The sequence below is a fragment of the Neoarius graeffei genome, chromosome 20 (genome assembly GCF_027579695.1).
Source record: "Neoarius graeffei isolate fNeoGra1 chromosome 20, fNeoGra1.pri, whole genome shotgun sequence".
Lineage (NCBI taxonomy): Eukaryota > Metazoa > Chordata > Actinopteri > Siluriformes > Ariidae > Neoarius > Neoarius graeffei.
Window position 1 is genome coordinate 52,646,324 of NC_083588.1, and position 23,998 is coordinate 52,670,321.

The 23,998-nt window shown below is 42.0% G+C and overlaps 1 protein-coding gene across 1 annotated transcript in view; it reads left to right on the forward strand.

The window, feature by feature from the left end:
• The window catches only part of cavin1a (caveolae associated protein 1a), a 40,940-nt gene that overhangs the window by 10,881 nt on the left and 6,061 nt on the right, over positions 1-23,998 (forward strand). The window lies entirely within an intron of this gene.

Genomic DNA, 23,998 nt, shown 5'->3' on the forward strand with positions numbered 1-23,998 from the left:
TTGGGTTTTGATCGGTCTGTAGCGAAGGAGGTTGAATCGACAAAGTATGATCTCGGAATGTAGAGCTGAAAAGTGGAAAAAGATCAGATTGTTTTTTTTTTTTTTTTCCCAACCCCTCAGATAATGCATCTTCAAGAAATCAGCTGTTTATACCCAAAGCCAAAGTCACTGTGATCCTTGACCCGTATCTGTATGATTTTATGCTTTACACTGCTGCCACATGATTGGCTGATAGACGTGTAATCAAATACTGCAGTTAAAACCCCAGTAAGGTGACATTTCTCTGTTCGAGATATCTTTGAGTAGTGGCAGTTTCTGAATGAGGTGAACCCAGGTGAATATAAAACCGTTTTTTTTTTTTTTTTAAACTGACATTGTCATATATTCAATTTCCTGCATCGTTTGCAGAGTGTCAGATTTGTGTGGGTGTTGGTGTAAGACGTGTACAAGTTTCTGTCACCCTGCAGGATGTTATGATATTGTGCGTGGTGGTTTGTTAGAGATTTGCGTGTGTCGTTTTGACTGGATGTCACAGATGATCTTCTTTCAGGTCCTGGAATAGCTGCAGTCTTTCAGAAGGCATGCAGAGGGGAGCTGCACTGAGACGGGCACTTTTATAATTAAACCCGACTCATCGGAGGCCACACTCGATACTATAAACACAGAACGAGATGCATTAAGGGCGAAACTTAACCTTACAAATGATGAACAGGATTAGGGGCTGTTCAAAGTTGGCTCTCCTGGCTGTGCATTTTGTTTTAATTTTTTTATTTTATTTTATAACTGTTCCTTTATTTTGGTGGTGAGCTGGAAAAGCAAGTGAAGGCATAACCAGGGCAAATACGAATATTACTACTATATTACCATTATTACTAACTAATACATCTCTTACTTTGTCCTGAAGAAAAAAAAATTACCTGAAATTCAAAACTAGCTGCCAGGTCACAATCCTAAATGGCGTCATATTGGCTATATACTGCACTACACGAGGTGTAGAAGCTATTAAGTAGTGCACCTGTGTAGGGAACAGGAAGCCATTTGGGACTAGCCTGGGCCCGCCCATCCTAAGTGTGACGCAACACGAGGGCCTGTTGCGAGCTTAGTCTGGCAAGGCAAGCTATCTCCAGCTCTTCCAAGCTCCCGAAAAATCGGGAGCCAATCAACTTTGAGCATCTCCAACGGCCCTGGGTAGAGGCGTGTTCAAGGCAGTGACGTAGTAGAACTGCGACCGGAAGCCATAGATTGTTTACAGAATCTATGCCGGAAGCGCTTCATTCACTAGAAACATTATGAACATGGAGCAGCGGCAAGCCTTTGACACAGCGGTAGATGCTGTGTTGAAAGCATTCAACGGGAAGTTCTCATTGAAAATGGAGCGAAGAGCAGCCCTGGAGGTATTTATCTTCTTCCTGTTACTCGAGCAGTTTCCGTCGCGTCACATACGTCAGAGGAAAGAGTGATGTGATTGGTTTAAGCTTCGTCACAGCCTTTTCTGGCTTCGACCAGTAGCAAACTGAGGCATTTCAGGGAGGCGGGTCAACCACGCCTTTGGGAAACGGTTGGGCTTAATATCTTTGCCAGACCAAATGCTCGCAGAGCTTTGAAGTCACGTTAGCCAGACTAATTTGGGACGACTTCTGCTCTAATGACCACCAAAGAAACAACCATCAAGAACTTGGGTGTCGTCAAATCATTCCTTTTTTTTTGTGGGCGGCATGGTGGTGTAGTGGTTAGCACGGTCGCCTCGCAGCAAGAAGGTTCTGGGTTCGAACCCAGCGGCCTTTCTGTGCGGAGTTTGCATGTTCTCCCTGTGTCTGCGTGGGTTTCCTCCAGGTGCTCCGGTTTCCCCCACAGTCCAAAGACATGCAGTTAGGTTAACGTGGGGCGGCCTTGGGCTGAAGTGCCCTTGAGCAAGGTACCTAACCCCTGACTGCTCCCCAGGCACTCTAGTGTGGCTGCCCACTGCTCTGCGTGTGTTCACTGCTTCAGATGGGTTAAATGCAGAAGATGAATTTCACCGTGCTTGAAGTGTGCATGTGACAAATAAAGGTTTCTTCTTCTTCTGTTTTCATTTCGCCAAAAATGATTTATGCCGTTTCTATCTGATTTCAAGCCTCTGTTTGAAACATCACTCCATGAATCTGTTTTTATCCCCCGCTGGTCAAAAGGCCCGAAGGGGGATTATGTCGTGGTGATTTCCGTCCGTCCCAGGAAAGGTGCTCACCTTCTGAAATCAACTCCTCTCACAATTTTTGAAGGAATTTCACGAAACTTGGGAGGATTCTTTGTTATATGTCGGTAATACGCATATTATAATTTCGTTAAATTGGGTCACATTTTACCAGAGTTACAGCCCTTGATTAACAAAATTATACTTTGGCAATTTGATGAGAGTGTCTTTTCCTTCTGAAATCAACTCCTCTTACAGTGTTTGGAGGAATTTTACCCAACTTGGCAAAAGGCATTGTTATATGTCGGTAGTACGCATATTGTTTTGTTCAAGTCGGTCGAATTTTACCAGAGTTACGGCCCTTGATTAACAACCATGTACTTTCATAATTTCATGAAGGTGTGCTTGCGTTCTGACCTCAACTCCTTTCACAATTTTTGGATGAATTTCTCGAAGCTTGGCAAAAGGCCTTGTTATATGCAAGGCAATATGTTAAATTGCATATTGCGATTTTATTTCATTTGTGAAAATTTTACCAGAGTTTTGACCCTTGATTAAATAACTTGTACTTTGGCAATTTCATCAAGGTGTGCTTGCTTTCTGGAATCGACTTCCCTTACAATTTTTATCCCCCACTGGCCGAAAGGCCCGAAGGGGGATTATGTCCTGGCGATGTCCGTCCATCCCGGGAAGGATACTCAGCTTCTGAAATCAACTCCTCCTCTCACAATTTTTGGAGGAATTTCACTAAACTTAACAGGATTCTTTGTTATATGTCGGTAATACGCATATTGCAATTTTGTTCAATTCAGTCGCATTTTACCAGAGTTATGGCCTCGTTGCCAGCAGGGGATATTGTGCTCTCAGAGCACTCTTGTTGGGTTTTGGCTTACACACTATAGATAAGAAATGGGTAAATTATGCGTTCTGAGATGCTTTTCTGCTCACCACGGTGGTAAAGAGTGACTGCTGTGTGCACAAACTTTACTAGCTGGACCTGAGAACCTGGCAGAGAAAAACATCTGAAACATCTTTGTCATGTTCTAGTTGTCATTTGCTCCACTCTATACCCAGGTGCTTAGAAATCAAAACGGCCACGGTCATGAGTGATTCCCAGGTCTTCATTCGTCACCTTTGATTCTCATTAATCTTCATCTGTTCCTCCTTTCCATAGTGTCCCATTCCCTCGAGCCAGTCCCCAGCTCTCTCTGTCTGTCTGCTTCATTAGCATCAGCCTCTGTGTTGTTAATACTGTTATACAATACGACTAGATGATGTGACAGCTTATTGGAACAGTCGCAACGAATGAACTGATGCTCTGTACATTTGGCGTAAGAGTCCACAGCAATGTCCAGCTTCCAATTTCTCATACACATGGGAATAAATGCGATCAGGATTAATTTAGTTCATCTTATGGTACTGTATTTAGCAATATGGAATCGAAGGCTGTTTAGAAAACTGAAAGAAGCTGACTGGAGGAATGTTGAAACTAGCCTGAGCAGGAACCAGACAAGAGTAAACAGAGATGTCTGACAGGATGAAGATGCAGATATCACATACAGATACAGCTAGACTGGAGTCTGTTTAAAAATTGAGCTGAGATTCCAGTGATAAGGAAATGAAAGTGAGCAGGGCCAGAGTTTGTAAAGTCTATCGCTCTCACTGTGGTCTTTCTGTACACATCCCTGACCACTGTAATGTGTAACCGCTTACATCATATTCTAATTTTCCCTTTGTCATAACGCTTGATAAACATCTAAGCTACAGCTGTTTACACTGCATACAATTTGCAACCTGACATGCTTACTTTCTCACAAAAGCCTATAACATACGATTTGGGTGAGAAACTGCAGTCACCTGGGTTCGAGCCAATATCAGCTCTGCAGTGGCCGCTGGGAAGGCTAGTGATATTTCCAACATGGTAACGTTGCATCAGGAGCATTGGCCGATTAAGAGCAGTGTCAATTTTTGGTGATGGAAAGATTTCTTTGAGATTCTGGTCCATGCTGAGATGATTATTATTGCATTACATGCTGTAATTGCTGCAGATTTGTCAGCTGCACATTCATACTGCAAATTTCCCATTATACCTCATCCCAAAATTGTTCTACTGGATTTAGATCCAGTAACTGGGGAGGCTGTCATGTTCATTGAACCAGCTGGGCATGACTTATGTTTTGGGACATGATGTATTCCAGTGTTGGACATAGCAGGATTCAGCAAGACTCTGATATGAGGAAGTCATGGCCTAATGGTTAGAGAAGCAGCGTTGGGACCAAAAGATTGCTGGTTCGATTCCCTGGACCAGTAGGAATGGCTGAAGTGCCCTTGAGCAAGGCACCTAATCCCCAACTGCTCCCCAGGCTGCTCTGGATAAGAGCGTCTGTTAAATGCCTTTAGCATTCAAATGACACCTGATTGGATATCAGGACCCAATATGTGCCAAAAACACATTCCCCACACCACTACGCCGCCACCACCAGCCTGAAATGCTGCCACAAGGCAGATTGGGTGGATCGAGTTCATGCTGCTGATGCCAAATTCTGACCCTATAACCTTGCATTTTGAGGTTCATCAGACCAGTTGACGTTTTCCTATTTGTACCAGTTCAGTTTCTGTGATCCTGTGCCCTCTGCAGCCTCAGATTCCTGTTCTTGGCTCATACAATTGTAACCGAATGAGGCCTTCTGCTATTGTAGCCCATCCACCTCAAGGTTCAATATGTTGTGTGCTCTGAGTTGCTTTTCTGTTAATTTGAGTCACCGTAGCTTTCCTGTCAGCTCAAAGCAATCTGATCACTGTCTCATCAACAAGGCATTTCTGTCCTTAGAATTGCTGCTTGCCAGATGTTTTTTGTCTTTCCGCACCATTCTGTGTAAGCTCGAGAGACTGTTGCATGTGAAAATCCCAGGACATCAGCCGTTTCTGAAATACTCAAACCAGCACATCTGGCACCAGCATGCAGTCCTGTGGTCCAAGTCACTGAGATCACATTTTTTCCCCCTTATTCTGATGTTTGATGTGAACGTTAACTGAAGATTTTGTCTTGGAGCTACATGACTTTCTGCTTTGCACAGCTACCATATGATTGGATGACTAGGTCATTGCACAAATGAACAGTTGTAGAGATGTTCCTAACCAAGGTTTGCATCAGTCTTGTGTAAAGACTGTTACTCAAGGTGACTTTACAGCAGGAATAGACATAACCGACATGGAAGGGGTTGAAAAAAACCACCACCTCTAAAACACAGGAAGGGGGGAGATGTTCAATGGAGACCAATGACTGCCAGGAAAAAAAATTAGCTTTGCAAAAACTCTTATACGCAGTATTCTCAAATGACACAACCCACACATATAGATGTTGTTTAGAGATAAGGAAACAGCTTGAAAAAGCATTCAGCCAGCCATTAACATTTCTTAAAAGGACAGAAAGACCCTGTGAATTTATACTTATCTGTTTTTATGTGCTGGCATGTGACCTGCATGTGCACTTGTTCCCGATAACAGGAAGCTGCCACTTTTTTTGACAAGGTAATGCACTCTGGGACATGCCTGTCCCAACAATAGATAGCTGTCCTCATACCATTGCTTGGCCTTCAGGGAACTCTGTGCACCCTGTAACCTACAGACTTGAATTCACCTCACTCATAACGTTTCATCTTCCGAAATAGGCAAAAAAAAAAAACAAAAAAACCTGTCGTTTCTCATCTTATTGTCTGTACTCTCTATAATAAAGCAGCTGGACATTCAGCCACCTTTAATGAAGATAAACGGGTGAAAAGCCTATGTTGGGTTGTCATTATGAAGCTGTCTCCAGTCATAGTGTTAAAATGGCAGCCAGCTCCTATTACAATACCAGAGGCTTAATATAGCACCCAGAGGACAGTGCAGCCAGTGACGGACTTGGCACAAGAGTACGTATTACCATCTGCAATAGATTTTTTTTTTTTTTTTTGAAGTAGTTCAATTTCTGTGCATGCAAAAATTGCCAAGTTGTGCAAGGATTTCCGTCCCTGACTTCGGCATGTATCCTCATGTATGTACAGTTGTAGTCTGAAGCTTAAATATACAGGCACGAATGTCATGGCAATAGTGGGTAGGTGCATCAGTTGCCCCCTAAAAATGAAAAGTTCCTCCGATCATGATGCATTTTTGTTTTTATGCTCCTTTTGGTAAGAAAACACATTGGGTGAAATATTTTGACAAAATTCAAAAGTTTAATGGTGGCACCAGGAGCTCAAAGTTATGGAAAAAGCTGCTATTTTATGACTTTTATGACAAAATTTCGATCACTTTTCATAAAACATTATGGCACCTTATAGAGTATACCAAATATCTTAGCTACACATTTTTAGGCAAGGCAAGTTTATTTATATAGCACATTTCATACACAGTGGCAGTTCAATGTGCTTTACAGAAGTAAAAGCAAAACAGTAAACAATAGAAAATAAAATTACATAAAATAAATGGGGAAGAAAATTAATAAGAATTAAACAATAGTAGAAATAAAATGAGATAAAAGTTCAATTAAAAAAAAACAGCAGAATAAAATAGAATAAAAGTTAAGTAAAATTTAAAACATGGAGAGACTGTAAAAGTAAAGAGTTTAAAACATGTAGAGATGGCAATATTAATAATTTAGCAGAAAGCATCTGAGAACAGCTTGGTCTTTAGTCTAGATTTGAAGCTGCCAACAGCAGGAGCATTTTTGATGTCCTCTGGCAGTTGGTTCCATAGCTGTACTGCATAGTAGCTAAAAGCTGCTTCACCACACTTTGTTTTAACAACAGGTTTTAACAGTGAATTTTTCTGTTTCGATCTGGTAGATCTGATTGGGTTAGGCCGCTGCAACATATCAGAGAGGTAATTGGGCCCTGTACCATTTAGAGATTTGTACACCAGCAGCAATACTTTAAAGTCAATTCTGTAGCTTACTGGAAGCCAGTGAAGGGACCTTAGAATTGGAGTAATGTGCTCTGTTCTTTTTGTTCGTGTGAGAACCCTAGCCGCTGCATTTTGAACCAGCTGAAGTCGTTTGACGGTTTAATACATATTCTAAATATATTATCAAGCACAGTTTGAGTTTTAGCTGTTCATTGAATCATTGTTCAACTACTTTTAAACAATACAAATGTATTATGAATCACATTAATGCTTCTCAATCCCTTGCAAAGGTTCTTAACATGATCTCTGGGTCACAAGAAATCAATAAATGGAGTCCAACATTGTGATTCAAACCTTACGCGAAAACATAAAATAAGCATTTTTTGGCAAAAAAAAAAAAAATGAACCTCATGGTGCCACCATTAGACTTTTGAATATGGTCAAAAAATTTTACAGGCTGTCTTTATTGGTGAAAAGGAACACCCAAACAAAAATGCATCAGATTTTATGAAAGTGAGGGCAACTGATGCACTCTAATAATGGGCTTTCATTGATTTCTTTGAACTCCTTCTTTTTCTGTGGCAGAATGATTGTACAATATACCTCTTTAATAAAAAAAATCAATAATTTGGTGCAGAAGTTATAATTTATTTTGGGTTTTCTGAAATCAAGATGGTCAACATTATAAATACAGGGTCAAAATATACGTACACGCACATAGATTATTAATTCATTGGTGCTGAAAGTTCCAAAAATGACTTAACTTGCCAAATTCAAGGCCTCTTAACGTTCTGTTAGTGATCATGGTTGATTACAGCTGGACACTTCTCTGTGCCAACATAAAAAGGTTTTGTCTGACAAGTACAAATTATCGGGAGGCGTAGCCACTTTGCCAAGGTCTGGAAGAAGACCCAAACTGTCACCCTCAGCTGAGATGAAATTGATTCAGATGGTCAGGAACCACCAAGACACAGTGCTGTCATGAACTGGAAGCTGCAGGAACATCAGTGTCGCTGTCCACAGTCAAGCGCGTTTTATATCACCATGGACTGAAAGGCTGCCGTCCAAGAAAGGAGCCCCTGCTCCAAAATCAACACCTTCGAGCTCAACTAAAGCTTGCGCTTAACCACACGGACAAAGAAAAAGCCTTCTCAAGGAACGTTTTATGGTCAGATGAGACAAAGATTGAGTTGTTTGGTCACAATGAGGAATGTTACTGCAGCGTGGTGGTGGTAGCATCATGCTCTGGGGCTGTTTTGCAGTCAGTGGAACTGGTGCATTGCACAACGTGAATGGAATAATGAAGAAGGAGAAGGATTAGTACCTAAGAATTCTTCAGCATAACAAACTATCAGAAACTTGGGCATGGTTGAATGCTCCAACAGGACAATGACCCCAAAAACACACCAAAGCTGGTTGTAGAATGGAAAAAGCAGGCTAACATTAAGATTACAAAAAGTCCTGAGCTCAGTCCTGTCAAAAATATGTGGACTGTGCTTAAAAGTCAGGCCTGTGCCAGGAAACGTATAAACTGAACTGAACTCTACCAATTCTGCCAAAAGCTTCTTGATGGCCAATATTGCCATGACATTCATGTCCGTGTATGCAAAATTCTTACTGCAACTGTATGTGTGCCACTTAATAAATATATATATATATATAAAACTCTCACTGTCCACTTTAATAGAAAGACCTCTGTAGCTTCTAGTTTGTGTAATTATCCAGTCATGTAGCAACAGCACAATACATACAATCATAAACATACATTTCATCAGTTAATGCTCACATCAAACATCAGAAAGGGGGAACGGAGTTTTTCAGAAACTGCTGATCACCTGGGATTTTCATACATAACGGTCTACAGCGTTTACATAGAATGATGCGAAAAACATCCAGTGCGAAGCAGTTCTGTGGGTGGAAACATCATGGATGGCCAGACTGGTTCAAATAACCACTCTTTACAACCAGGGTGAGCAGAAAAGCATCTTGGAACGCACAACATGCCGAAACCTGAGGCAGATTGGCCACGAGAGCAGAAGACCATATTGGCTTTCATTTCTGTCAACCAGCAACAGGAATCTGTAGCTACACTGGGTAGAGACTTACTGAAATCAGACAACCAAAGATTGTAAAAATGTCACCTGGTCTTTTTCTAATATTCATCTATCAAAGTTACATTTGATTATAAATATTGGTTTAGCTTTAGAATTCAAAACTATATAGATTCAATTGGGGCGTGTCACAACAAGAGTCTAGTTGCTCAAAAAAATTGCTTTATTGGATATTCTAAATCTACAGATAATTATCTTTAAAATAAGCTGGCGTTTGTTAAATTTGGTGCAGCCAATCCAGAGAAATTGGTGAAAATGTTTACTGTATTATCATCTTAAAAGAAAATCAAGTTTGGAGAAAATGAGCTGTAAACTTTGTGATGTGTAAATTGAAATTATTGCATAGCATGCAAATTGGGCAGCATCATTAATGCTGAATGAGATATACACGTTTCAGAGCAATATGCTGCCCATCCAGACAAAATCTCTTTCAGGGAAGGCCTTCCTTCTTTCAGCAAGACAATGCCAAACTGCTTTCTGCACATATTCAAACTGCACGGCTCTGGGGTAAAAGAGTCCGGGTGCTAAACTGGCCTGCCTGCAATCCAGACCTGTCTCCTATTTAAAACATTTGGTGCATTATGAAGCGCAAAATACGACAAAGGAGACCCTGAACTGTTGAGCAACTGAAATTGTATATCAGGCAAGAATGGGAGAACATTTCTCTTTCAGAACTACAGCAACTGGTCTCCTCAGTTCCCAAACGTTTACAGAGTGGTGTTAAAAGTAGAGGTGATGCAACACTGTGGTAAACATGCCCCTGTCCCAACTTTTTTGAAACGTGTTACTGACGTCAAATTCAAAATGAGCAAATATTTTTCAAAACACACTAAAAATTTCTCAGTTTCAACATTTGATATGTTGTCTTTGTGCCATTTTCAATTAAATATAGGGCTTCCATGATTTGTAAAACTTCATATCCTGTTATTTATGTTTCACACAGTGTCCCAACTTTTTTTGAAATTGGGGTTGTATACAGTATAATATTTTGTACATACATTATATACATTATAGATGCAGGAATATATTTACAAAATTAGGGGGAAAGAAGACACTTTATTTATTTATTTAGACGCGCACACTTTTCAAATCACTATATCTCTGAATGAACTTTTGTGACACTGGACTCATTTTGTGATGACGCCCCAAATATTTAATTCCACGAACAAATAAAATTGAGTTCTGATTTGTTTGTGTGTTTTTTTTTCTCGGGAACCAATTAATTTGAGGGTTACTAACCACTCAAGTGTATGAAGCACTTCATGCAAAGCATTCATTATTTGTTTGAAGCAACTTTAACCTCATAGTTTCAGTGCAAGACTAAAAAGCACATGTGCAGTGGAGCTGGACGCCACGGAGCAGCTGCTCTCTCACTCATCTTCAGTATTCCTTTCATCTTTCCCCCAGGAGAGAAGCTAGAGACCCAGCGTCTCTCTCTCTCACACTTATTCAGAAGCCATAGTTAATTCGATTTGCCTGGTGCTGTACCATATGCACAGTTACGTTGAGCATATGCACTGACTGCTTGTGTACTTCTGTTTACTGAAGGTCGTCATGGCAGCCAGTCACATGGGCAGCTGTCAATCTGTCATTGCCTAGCTGATTGCTTTTAGTGCCTTTCTGATGCAATACATGCAGCAGGGTCTTTTGCCTTTTATAGCCGCGCATGCATTTGTTTAGTTTTAAAATGCCATCAGATAATTATGGGCTGTATTTCAGGGGATCACTTTCCCATCATTAAAGTGCTTTGTCGAAAGCACATAACATCATGTGTTGTGTTGTCAGTGTCATGTATGGTACTGTAAATGCATATAAAGACTTGTACCATATTGACTTTGAATAGTCAAATCTGATTTGTCAAAAGGGGCGGCACGGTGGTGTAGTGGTTAGCGCTGTCGCCTCACAGCAAGAAGGTTCCGGGTTCTAGCCCCGTGGCCGGCGAGGGCCTTTCTGTGCGGAGTTTGCATGTTCTCCCCGTGTCCGCGTGGGTTTCCTCCGGGTGCTCCGGTTTTCCCCACAGTCCAAAGACATGCAGGTTAGGTTAACTGGTGACTCTAAATTGACCGTAGGTGTGAATGTGAGTGTGAATGGTTGTCTGTGTCTATGTGTCAGCCCTGTGATGACCTGGCGACTTGTCCAGGGTGTACCCCGCCTTTCGCCCGTAGTCAGCTGGGATAGGCTCCAGCTTGTCTGCGACCCTGTAGAACAGGATAAAGCGGCTAGAGATAATGAGATGAGAATGAGATGATTTGTCAAAAGGTTATTGTTTCTATGGTAACATCTTAATCAGGAACTTGTATGACAGTACGATTTCATAAATGGGTTTAGTCATTGGTTTAGTTTTCTGTAAAGAGATGTTTATTAATATCAAAAGACAAGCATGTTCCCCGTTTCTGATGGTAGTTGTCCATTTTCGTCGACATTCAGAAGTCTATTTCCTGGCTTAGTGATTTAATTCAGAATAGAATGTAAATCTACTAAACATGACTTCTGCTACTGGACAGCCATGTCTCCAAATATACAGAAAGAAAACTATAGTATAAATAAACGAGATCGTCAGTGACGGCGTAGCTCACTCCGGCCCCATCTAGTCCAGAAGGAACGATCTGAAGTGGGTCACCTTGAGCAAATAAATGTTGCAAGCTGTATACACTATGTACAAGCTACAGTGGGGCAAAAAAGTATTTAGTCAGTCACCAATTGTGCAAGTTCTCCCACTTAAAAAGATGAGAGAGGCCTGTAATTTTCATCATAGGTATACCTCAACTATGAGAGACAAAATGAGAAAAAAAATCCAGAAAATCACATTGTCTGATTTTTAAAGAATTTACTTGCAAATTAGGGTGGAAAATAAGTATTTGGTCAATAACAAAAGTTCATCTCAATACTTTGTTATATACCCTTTGTTGGCAATGACGGAGGTCAAATGTTTTCTGTAAGTCTTCACAAGGTTTTCACACACTGTTGCTGGTATTTTGGCCCATTCCTCCATGCAGATCTCCTCTAGAGCAGTGATGTTTTGGGGCTGTCGCTGGGCAACACGGACTTTCAACTCCCTCCAAAGATTTTCTATGGGGTTGAGATCTGGAGACTGGCTAGGCCACTCCAGGACCTTGAAATGCTTCTTACAAAGCCACGCCTTCGTTGCCTGGGCGGTGTGTTTGGGATCATTGTCATGCTGAAAGACCCAGCCACGTTTCATCTTCAATGCCCTTGCTGATGGAAGGAGGTTTTCACTCAAAATCTCACGATACATGGCCCCATTCATTCTTTCCTTTACACGGATCAGTCGTCCTGGTCCCTTTGCAGAAAAACACCCCCAAAGCATGATGTTTCCTCCCCCATGCTTCACAGTAGGTATGGTGTTCTTTGGATGCAACTCAGCATTCTTTCTCCTCCAAACACGACAAGTTGAGTTTTTACCAAAAAGTTCTATTTTGCTTTCATCTGACCATATGACATTCTCCCAATCCTCTGCTGGATCATCCAAATGCTCTCTAGCAAACTTCAGACGGGCCTGGACATGTCCTGGCTTAAGCAGGGGGACACGTCTGGCACTGCAGGATTTGAGTCCCTGGCGGCGTAGTGTGTTACTGATGGTAGCCTTTGTTACTTTGGTCCCAGCTCTCTGCAGGTCATTCACTCGGTCCCCCCGTGTGGTTCTGGGATTTTTGCTCACCGTTCTTGTGATCATTTTGACCCCACGGGGTGAGATCTTGCGTGGAGCCCCAGATCGAGGGAGATTATCAGTGGTCTTGTATGTCTTCCATTTTCTAATAATTGCTCCCACAGTTGATTTCTTCACACCAAACTGCTTACCTATTGCAGATTCAGTCTTCCCAGCCTGGTGCAGGTCTACAATTTTGTTTCTGGTGTCCTTTGACAGCTCTTTGGTCTTGGCCATAGTGGAGTTTGGAGTATGACTGTTTGAGGTTGTGGACAGGTGTCTTTTATACTGATAAGTTCAAACAGGTGCCATTAATACAGGTACCGAGTGGAGGACAGGAGCCTCTTAAAGAAGAAGTTACAGGTCTGTGAGAGCCAGAAATCTTGCTTGTTTGTAGGTGACCAAATACTTATTTTACCGAGGAATTTACCAATTAATTCATTAAAAATCCTACAATGTGATTTCCTGGATTCTTTCCCCCCATTCTGTCTCTCATAGTTGAAGTGTACCTATGATGAAAATTACAGGCCTCTCTCATCTTTTTAAGTGGGAGAACTTGCACAATTGGTGGCTGACTAAATACTTTTTTGCCCCACTGTATATATATATAGAAGCTCTATCCAACCTAGGAACACCGACCTATTTGCCAGAAAGAATGCAAAACGGTGATGAATTGACTGAGAAGAAATTATTTTTTGTTGAACTGCTCATTAGTCCATAACTTCATTAATAATTGCAATGAAGCAAATCTGGGTAGAAGTTATATGCACCTTAGGTACCCCTACCTTCATGATAGAAAGAATCAAAATCGGTGAAGAATTGAGAGAGAAGAAGCGATTTGTGTGGAAACTGCTCATTAGAGATTGATTGATTATTCCATATCTTCATTATTAATTGCAGTTATGCAAATTTGGGTAGAAGCTATATGCACCCCAGGCAGACCTACCTTCCTGCCAAAAAGAATAAAAATCGGTGAGGAATTGAGAGAGAAGAAGCGATTTTCATGAAATATGGACGATGGCTGGACAGTGGACGACATGTGATGGTGTAAGCTCATCACCTGTCGGCCGGATGAGCTGATAATCATGAATCATTTGCCAAAATTCTTGAGCTTGAGAATAGGGCCTGTATGGATAGCGTGACTTTAATACTTTTTTTTTTTATATTTTGGAAAATGTTAACTCAATGTATGGTAAACTTAATTTACTGACAGGTCTCATATCCCTCACTCTTGTAACTGCATCCTTTATCTGTTACTTTTACTGTAGTTGCAAAATAAAATGCAGTATTTACAAAATCAGATGCTTTAAAACAGATAACTGTACAATAAACAAGAAGTCTAAAGAGGCTACATAATTTTCCCAAAATGTCTTAAAGGAGCAGTTTGTAATTTTTCAATCTTTCTCACTTGCGAGGTGAAAAGCAACATCCTGTACCCGACATCCCCAACAAACCCCATCCCTCAGCCTTTTAAGGAAAATGACCAAGCCTTATAATAAGGGGTGGAGCTAATTTCAGGGCCAGAAAATTATAAACAGAGGCCTGCACCAGAGAAACGATCAAGATCTATTATACTGCAATATTGCAAATCAGTTTTTCAAAGATATTTTTGCAATCAAATGATAATTATAGGTCTAAAAACTCTTTTAAACCACACCTTTAAGAAATGCTGTAGATTTGTTACCATACTATCTAAAAAAGAGACACAAAAAGGAGATTGCAAGGTGCAAATGTGATTAGTACTCCCTGCTGTAGGGGCATTCAATCCACGGACATAAATATATTTTTGTATTTGATTTTACAAATGTTCCCTGCGACTTTGCAAATCTTTGGTCTCCTTAGTCATTAATTAGTAGGTACAGTATATTATAAGCACAGGCTCATTTTCCCCAAGTGTTTTTCCATTATGTAACCCAGAAGGCTTTTTATAGTTCATATTTTATATACATGTTATAATTAACAACAATATTTAACAGTTATGCCACGAAATCGAGTCGTACATGAGCTGATAGCCGACGAGGCACGTATAGCACCAAGTTAGCTATAAGCCATGTCCGACGAGATTGAGTGGAATAATTGTTTTATTCTATCCACGTTCACTGGATTTTGAGAAACGGAGCATTTTTATTTTTTGCAAATTCGATAAATAAAACCTATCCGAAGCGTCCGACAAAATCATTTCTGCTTGGAATGTAAACAAACCGGTGAAATGACTGTTGTAATTTGTAAAAAAAAAAAAAGTGGTAATAATAATAATTCTTGAAAAAAAAGAGTTATGTTCTTACCATCAAATACTTTCATTCCATATTTTGTTGCTCTTTTTTTTTGTATTTCTGGGGTTTTGTTTTCGAATAGAGTTTTTATTTCATCCTCAGTTGGTTCAGCAACACGTTCCGCCATTTTGTTTTTCCCTACTCACGGTATATCCTAGTAGTAGGGTAGCCAATCAGAGCGTGCGATTGCTCATATCCAGTGAATGTGATTAGAATAATTTTGCATTATAATGTATCTATACTCAATGCTCATCGAGACCATCAATTATCCCGTAAACATGAATAATTTCCTGTAGGATTGTAAGGTTATCGGATAACCGCTGTGCTTATAATTGCTTGTCAATAATACATTACATCCTAATGCTTGCTTGTGAATTGTGGATATACTCTTAAATACCTGAGGTGAGCGAAATAACTTAATTCAATACGGAAATTGTTAATGCTACACTTCAAATCACGCTTTAAGTTCACACGTCTCTGCCTCAGACACGGCACTAACAGTCTACAGAACATCTGGTATATGTGCACTTTTCTGGTTACAAGCTTCAGAATCACGACGGCGGCATTTTGATTCATTCCCCGTATTTATACAGTATGTGTATGCAGTTTTGAATGAGAAAAACTTATGAGCGCCGATTTGTGTCAGAGTGAAGTAGGATGTACTGGAACAGACTGAGAAAAAAGTGTCCTGAATCCAGTTTTTTTTTGTGTGTGTGTTAAACAGTTAGCAATGAGCATGTACGGAAGACAATCTGGAGAACAGTTGCTCTTTGTTCCTGAGATCACCGTCATTGTTGAGCGTCTTTGCTCCGCTTTTTACGCCACTGTGTTACTTTTGGCACGTCCTCAAGGCCAGAGACGTCCGTCTTTATCAGGCCCACGAGTGGCAGCTGTTCCTGTACTGAGAGTATCAGTGTTCATTAGGGTGCAGGAGCAGATAGTGATCAAGGGCTGGTCCAGAGAGAACGAGGCGCTGAAGTGATGGATCCCGACCAGGGAATGAGGGAAAGGGACAGATGGAATCCTGCGTGAGGGAAAGGCGAAGCTAAAATAAACACACATACACACCTTGGATTCAAGCACAACTCCACATAAGGCAACTGAGGATATTCATTCATAGTAATATTCCAGTGTCATCAGCAATGTCGCAGGCTCGTTCCGGCTCTCACCACCAGATGGAGCGTTTTTACTTGGTTTTGAAGCACACATCCAGTTGGGAGCAAAAGTCTGATTCATCTCACATTTAATTCGATATGAATTGGAGTCCTATATAAGGTTTTACTCAGAATAAGTATTTTAAACACAAGCTGAAGTCTGTTCAGTGAGATATTAGAGTGTGGAAGGGTTTTTGTTCTGGTTTTGGGGTTTTTTGGGCCAAGCAGTGTGTGTATGGGAGAAGGGGGTGGCACGGTGGTGCAGTGGTTATCACTATTCCATCACAGCAAGAAGGTTCCAGGTTTGAATCTCACCAACGGGGGCCTTTCTGTGTGGAGTTTGCATGGGTTTCCTCCAGGTGCTCCAGTTTCCCCCCACGGTTCAAAGACATGCAGATTAGGTAAAACACCCAGCCACTGGGGATGTACAAGCCCAGTGCATACTTGGCACCGGTCCCAATCCTGGATAGATGGGGGAGGGTTGCGTCAGGAAGGGCATCCGGTGTAAAACCTATGCCAAATCAAATACGCAGAACAAGTCAGCTGTGGCGACTCCTAACGGGAGCAGCCGAAAGAAGAAGAGTGTATGGATGGGAGAGGGCTGCTATTGGTGGCACCATGACCAGGTGCTGGAGACAGTAGCTGAAACCATCTGCTTGGCCATCGCCCATTACATCGCTCCTTTGTTAAGGGATCCTTGTGACACCCCAGAACTGGCAGCTAAAGATCTACCTTGGAAACAGCTCTGGTGTCCAGAGTCCATCACAAAGACCACGCTCAGACCAGACATAGTTCTGTGGTCAGAAGCTTTGAAATAGGTAGTGATGATGGAGCTTACAGTTCCCTGAGGAAGCGAGTCAGGTTAGAGGAGTGCTGCAAGGTTGGAGGACATCAGAGGTGGACAGTAACGAAGTACATTTACTTGAGTACTGTACTTAAGTACACTTTTTGAGTATCTGTACTTTACTTGAGTATTTTTTTTTGGAAACTTCTGACTTTAACTTCACTACGTTTGAAAGACAAATATCGTACTTTTCACTCCACTACGTTTCTATCAAGGTCCTCGTTACTCGTTACTATGAAGCAGCTTTGAAAGTGGATGTTTTTTCTTTTCTTTTCTAAAACATGATTGTTTTTTTCGCAGGTGATACTGAGACAGCCGATCAGTAATCACTAGGGTCACGTCACGTCCATAGACTGTATAAAATCAAGTTCAATGATTTCTCAACAGCTTTATTTAACGCGATCAGTTGATGGCAGAATGTAAGGAGACGGTTCTTCTGGGGAACGCATGTTTCAGTTTTCAGAAAGGATTAAAGATTCGTTTCGTTTGAAATGTTTGCTTTGTTTGCCAAAACCGAACCACATCACGGCCTACAAAAACTCACCATCCAACCTGCAGAAGCATATTGAGGTATATAAACGTTTTATTCCAAGAGAAAGCTTGCAACGATATTGTCTGCGCTTTTAGAGCTAGCAGTAACATTGCAAACGTAGCTATGCAGTCTGGTTAGTCAAATGACTTTCTATGGATTTGCCCACCAAGCTGCCGTAGCCTTGTCCACGACTAACGCTAACACGTAGCTAGTTGACACTGTTAGTTAGCATGTAAACACAGAGTTACGCTAACATGAATAACGTTAACTTATCTGAAGTCCTTTCAGAAATACGTTTTAGCATAATCTTGCCAAATAAACAATGTAGAAATCTTTCTTTTCTAGTAGCGTTCGCTACCCAATATGATTTTGAGTTTGAAAAGCGTTTGCTTGCATGTCAGGTGGAGCTTCACTGACTAGCTACTGTAGCTTAACGTTAAACCAACATAATGGCACGGCATGCGTTCATTTAGTGAGTTCACATTTCTGTCTTTGGTAACGGCATTAGGTTTTGTAAGCGTTGTGGCAATTATACAACGATGTGTTGACAGAACATGTACTTTTAATACTTACACTACCGTTCAAAAGTTTGGGGTCACTTTGAAATGTCCTTATTTTTGAAAGAAAAGCACTGTTCTTTTCAATGAAGATCACTTTAAACTAATCCGAAATACACTCTATACAGGGCGGCATGGTGGTGTAGTGGTTAGCGCTGTCGCCTCACAGCAAGAAGGTCCGGGTTCGAGCCCCGGGGCCGGCGAGGGCCTTTCTGTGCGGAGTTTGCATGTTCTCCCCGTGTCCGCGTGGGTTTCCTCCGGGTGCTCCGGTTTCCCCCACAGTCCAAAGACATGCAGGTTAGGTTAACTGGTGGCTCTAAATTGACCGTAGGTGTGAATGTGAGTGTGAATGGTTGTCTGTGTCTATGTGTCAGCCCTGCGATGACCTGGCGACTTGTCCAGGGTGTACCCCGCCTTTCGCCCGTAGTCAGCTGGGATAGGCTCCAGCTTGCCTGCGACCCTGTAGAACAGGATAAAGCGGCTAGAGATAATGAGATGAGATGAGATGAGACACTCTATACATTGCTAATGTGGTAAATGACTATTCTAGCTGCAAATGTCTGGTTTTTGGTGCAATATCTCCATAGGTGTATAGAGGCCCATTTCCAGCAACTCTCACTCCAGTGTTCTAATGGTACAATGTGTTTGCTCATTGCCTCAGAAGGCTAATGGATGATTAGAAAACCCTTGTACAATCATGTTAGCACAGCTGAAAACAGTTGAGCTCTTTAGAGAAGCTATAAAACTGACCTTCCTTTGAGCAGATTGAGTTTCTGGAGCATCACATTTGTGGGGTCGATTAAATGCTCAAAATGGCCAGAAAAATGTCTTGACTATATTTTCTATTCATTTTACAACTTATGGTGGGAAATAAAAGTGTGACTTTTCATGGAAAACACAAAATTGTCTGGGTGACCCCAAACTTTTGAACGGTAGTGTAAGCAAGTACTTTAACTTAAGTAAAAAATTTGACTGGACAACTTTCACTTGAATCGGAGTAACTTTTGACCAGCGGGATCTGTACTTTGACTTAAGTAATGAAGTTGGGTACTTTGTCCACCTCTGGAGGACATGGTGTCTGCCCATTGAAGTGGACTGCAGAAGATTTTTGTATCACAGGTGTCTGAAGAAAACAGGCCATTAAGCACAGCACCAAGGCAGCAGAGAGGAGCTCAAGATGGCGGTGGTTGAGAAGGACCGAGCTGGAGTGTGGACCCCAGGTGGAAGGGTGTCTGATGTTTCGAGACCATATATAATGTATATAATGCTTGCTTTAGTTAAGGTGCCACCTCCATAACCGTCACTGCCACCGTTGTGTATGTTCATTCTCATCGACACGTTCAGTTCTCCTCCTTCTCTTCACAGCATCTCTGGATCTAGATTTAAAAGAGAAATCCACATCCATCTGTGTGACCAGTGATCAATAATCATTTCCCATTTGTTGATTATATCTGATAAAGTCCCGAGGACATTCAGACCGTGCTGGGTTTATCACACTCAAGCACTTTCACTTGTGTGATAGCTTTAATCATACTTTCTTATTTACAACTGCAGATGCATTGCAGGAGCAGACACAAGGAAGTCTATAGTTGGTTCTTTGCAGAGTCCTCAGTGTGTGTGTGTGTGTGTGTGTGTGCACGCACACGCGTCAGTGGTGAGAAACCGGTTTCTCACCTGTTAGGTTTTCTAGATGCTTGTTTCAGTATGAATCAGATTGCTTTAGTTTCATTGCTGTTGATGTGAAAGCTGCTTTATGCGGATGTGACATTTGCATTTATTGCTATAGCAAAAGTTTTTTGTTTTGTTTTTTGCCAATGTGACTAAAAACATGTGCGTGAGAGAAATTGTCAGTTGCTGTTTATTATATACAAAAGTAAAGGACGGTCTGGAGGGAATGAGAGGTTACGTCATGATACAAAACAGCACTTTGCATCAGAGTAGAGTAGACGCTCATACAGTTTGATAAGCTGTGGTCAGTGTTTTTAATATCCACTAGGTGGAGCACTTCAGCTCTTTGACACAATACACCTGACTGGACAGAACAGAAAGAGACATTTTGACTCCCCAAGCCTCTGCTTATCCACTTAAGTTGTGCCATAAGTTTCTATACGTACTGGTAATTCACAGTTTTTTATGAAAAACTGGTTTTATTCATAAAATATTTTCCACATGGTTGCCATTTTGGCGGCACGGTGGTGTAGTGGTTAGCACTGTCACCTCACAGCAAGAAGGTTCTGGTTTCGAGCCCTGTGGCCGGCGAGGGCCTTTCTGTGTGGAGTTTGCATGTTCTCCCCGTATCAGCGTGGGTTTCCTCCGGGCGCTCCGGTTTCCCCCACAGTCCAAAGACATGCAGTTAGGTTAACGTGGGGCGGCCTTGGGCTGAAGTGCCCTTGAGCAAAGTACCTAACCCCTGACTGCTCCCCGGGCCACGGGCGCAGATAGAGGGTGGGACGGGTGGGATTCGTCCCACCCAGATTTAAATTCACCTCGTTCGGTCCCCCCCACTTATAGGGAGGAAAAAACGTCTATGCTGTCTTTCTTTGCATAAGGCAAACCTCACGGAAAAATCAAAAGACTAATTACCATTCGGTTTATTGAGGTGCACAGCAGTACATACATAGTTGCAACAACTCACACAAAACAAAGACTGATATTCGGTTGGTTGAGCTGCGCAGACTGCACAGGTTGCGAGCTCGAGCTTGGTTGCTATGGTTACCCACAACAAGTTTGACAGGCATATCGGGGACAGCTCCTAGTTCAGGACCCCAACACGGCATGATGAAGGGTGCCAAACCGAAAAGGCAGAAAACGATTGCATCGTTTTTTCAAAAAACAACGACTGTAAGTAAACTGTGTCTTACTTTATCATATCACCTTGCAATTTTTTGATAGTCTGTTCAAAGTAATGTCGTAGTGAAAGTAAAATCGTACGGAGTAGCGATGCCTTTCTGGTAGCCTCCTTCTTTCGGTGGTAGCCTGAAGATACAGTGCTCAGAAGGCAGTTTTAATGTTTAGTCTGGCGTTCCCTGCCATAATTTCAGCGAGCATATTGTTTCATAAGGAAACTTTGCGAAGAGTTGTTGACTGACTGCCGCTCACTCATGTAAACTACTTATTTACAATTTTATTCATGTATATATATATATAGGGCGGCACGGTGGTGTAGTGGTTAGCGCTGTCGCCTCACAGCAAGAAGGTCCTGGGTTCGAGCCCCGGGGCCGGCGAGGGCCTTTCTGTGCGGAGTTTGCATGTTCTCCCCGTGTCCGCGTGGGTTTCCTCCGGGTGCTCCGGTTTCCCCCACAGTCTAAAGACATGCAGGTTAGGTTAACTGGCGACTCTAAATTGACCGTAGGTGTGAATGTGAGTGTGAATGGTTGTCTGTGTCTATGTGTCAGCCCTGTGATGACCTGGCGACTTGTCCAGGGTGTACCCCGCCTTTCGCTCGTAGTCAGCTGGGATAGGCTCCAGCTTGCCTGTGACCCTGTAGAAGGATAAAGCGGCTAGAGATAATGAGATGAGATGAGATGAGATATATATATATAGGCTATGTTGTTTATGTGTTTGTAAAGCACATCAAGTAAGAAGTGACTTTTAATTACATTTTGGTTTTTTTTGTTTTTTTACACCCTGCTCTTTCTGTTTTCTTAAAGAATCAGTGTGCTGAAAGTCAGTTAATGTTTAAATAAAACAGTTTTTGCATACGGCATATGGCATGCTTGGGGAGTGATTGGAATCAGTATCAGAATCAATAAGCTTTATTTCTCTCAATGATGGGTAATTAAGTTTGACAGTCCAAGTCTCAATAGGATACACAGACAGTCAGCAGTCATCCAGAACACACACACACACACATATTCAACCCACATGACATCCTGTCGTGTCAGTGGTAAATAGCACGTGAGAGCACCAGACATCACAGGTGTGCTTTATTCCTACTCTTTATTTATTAGTAGGCCTAAGCTAACGGTTGCAGGGATGAAGGAGTGATGGTTTTTTTGTCTTAGCTGAGTAATGTCGCCGCCCTGAGGGCATCAGAGTATATTCCTCGCACAACACATGTTGGGGGTGGGGTTGGTTTGCTGGCAGCTTTGTCCCCCCAGTTCAAAAAAACGTATCTGCGCCCCTGCCCCGGGCGCTCTAGTGTGGCTGCCCACTGCTCTGGGTGTGTGTGTGTGTGTGTGTGTGTGTTCACTGCTTCAGATGGGTTAAATGCAGAGGATGAATCTCACTGTGGTTGAAGTGTGCATGTGACAAAGGTTTCTTCTTTCAAAACAGATTAGAATACGTTGCCTCTGGTACTCTTGGTTAACACGCATTAACACGTCTGTTGTTATGCCTGTAATGCAGTTTGAATACGCGTCTGTAGATGATTCATGTCTTGTATCATTACACCATGGAGTTCCCGCAAAGGTAAAAATCAAGAGGGGTGAGATCCGATTTCAGTTTGTTACGTTACATTACAGGTATTTAGCAGATGCGCTTATCCAGAGCAACGTACGACATACCCAGAGCAGCCTGCAGAGCAGTTGGGGGCTCAGTGCCTTGCTCAAGGACACTTCAGCCATTCCTGCTAGTCCAGGGATTTGAACCAGTGACCTTTTGGTCCTAAAGCTGCTTTTCTAACCGTTAGGCCATGGCTTCGTTTGTGTCTTGACTCTCTTCAAAGTTATCTGGAAAATTAAAATAAACTTGTCAATTGGCCCTGTGTACGGACACACATGGCCCACCGTATCATTCACCAGGTCAAAACCAAAGACCTGATAACGTGCCCTGAATTCAAAACACATCCCTGTCTCCAAAAATGAGGAGTATTAAATTAGCATGAAGGTAGCATGAATGTTGATTACAGAGCCAGGCTGAGCGTGGAAAATGATCTCTTCCTAGAAATCAAAAAAGCAGTTAGTCAAGACAAGAACCAGTGACTGTGGTACAGGCTTATGGGGGAAAATAAATAAATAAACTCAGTTGTTGATGTGGATCTTGCATTATGATTAGACGAGAACAAGATGGTAGGTCTGATTACTGAAGCTCTGAATAATAAACTGTTAAATGTGGAATCGGTCCATTTTAAATTATTTGGTCAGTTTCTTTTTACAGTTTGGTAATAAAAATCCCTGCCTCTGGAGCAAGGAGAAAAAAATACAAGATTTAGACCAATAACATCCAAGAAATTAAAACAAGGCAGCAGGTTTACTTGCCTGTCGATCATCTCATTCTCATTATCCCTAGCCGCTTTATCCTTCTACAGGGTCGCAGGCAAGCTGGAGCCTATCCCAGCTGACTACGGGCGAAAGGCGGGGTACACCCTGGACAAGTCGCCAGGTCATCACAGGGCTGACACATAGACACAGACAACCATTCACACCTACGGTCAATTTAGGCCGAATCCCATTTCACCCCTTGGACCAACCCCTTGGCCCTTCCCCTCCATTTTGCGCGTTCACGTGAAGGGGTAGGGGTATCCCAATCCCAGTTAACGCGGAGGGGTAGGGGAAGGGGTAGGGCTTCTGTACCCCTCCACACGGATTTTCCTGGAGCTGACTCCGAATGAAGGGGTTTGAGTGATTTCCCACAATGCCATGCGGATTTCAGCGAGATTTCATGCGGATTTCAGAAAGATGGCGGTTCCCGCGGCGAAAGATTGTCATAAAATGTATTTTCTCCATTATTTACGTGTTTTAAGTTGTTATCCAGAGGAAACACGCCGCTTGATTCGCTTTCGAGCTGAGAATGAGCAGCGATTTCTTAAATCCAAGCTGCTGCTAAAAAGCTTTGGGAGTGAGTATTGTTTTCGGTTGCTTTACTG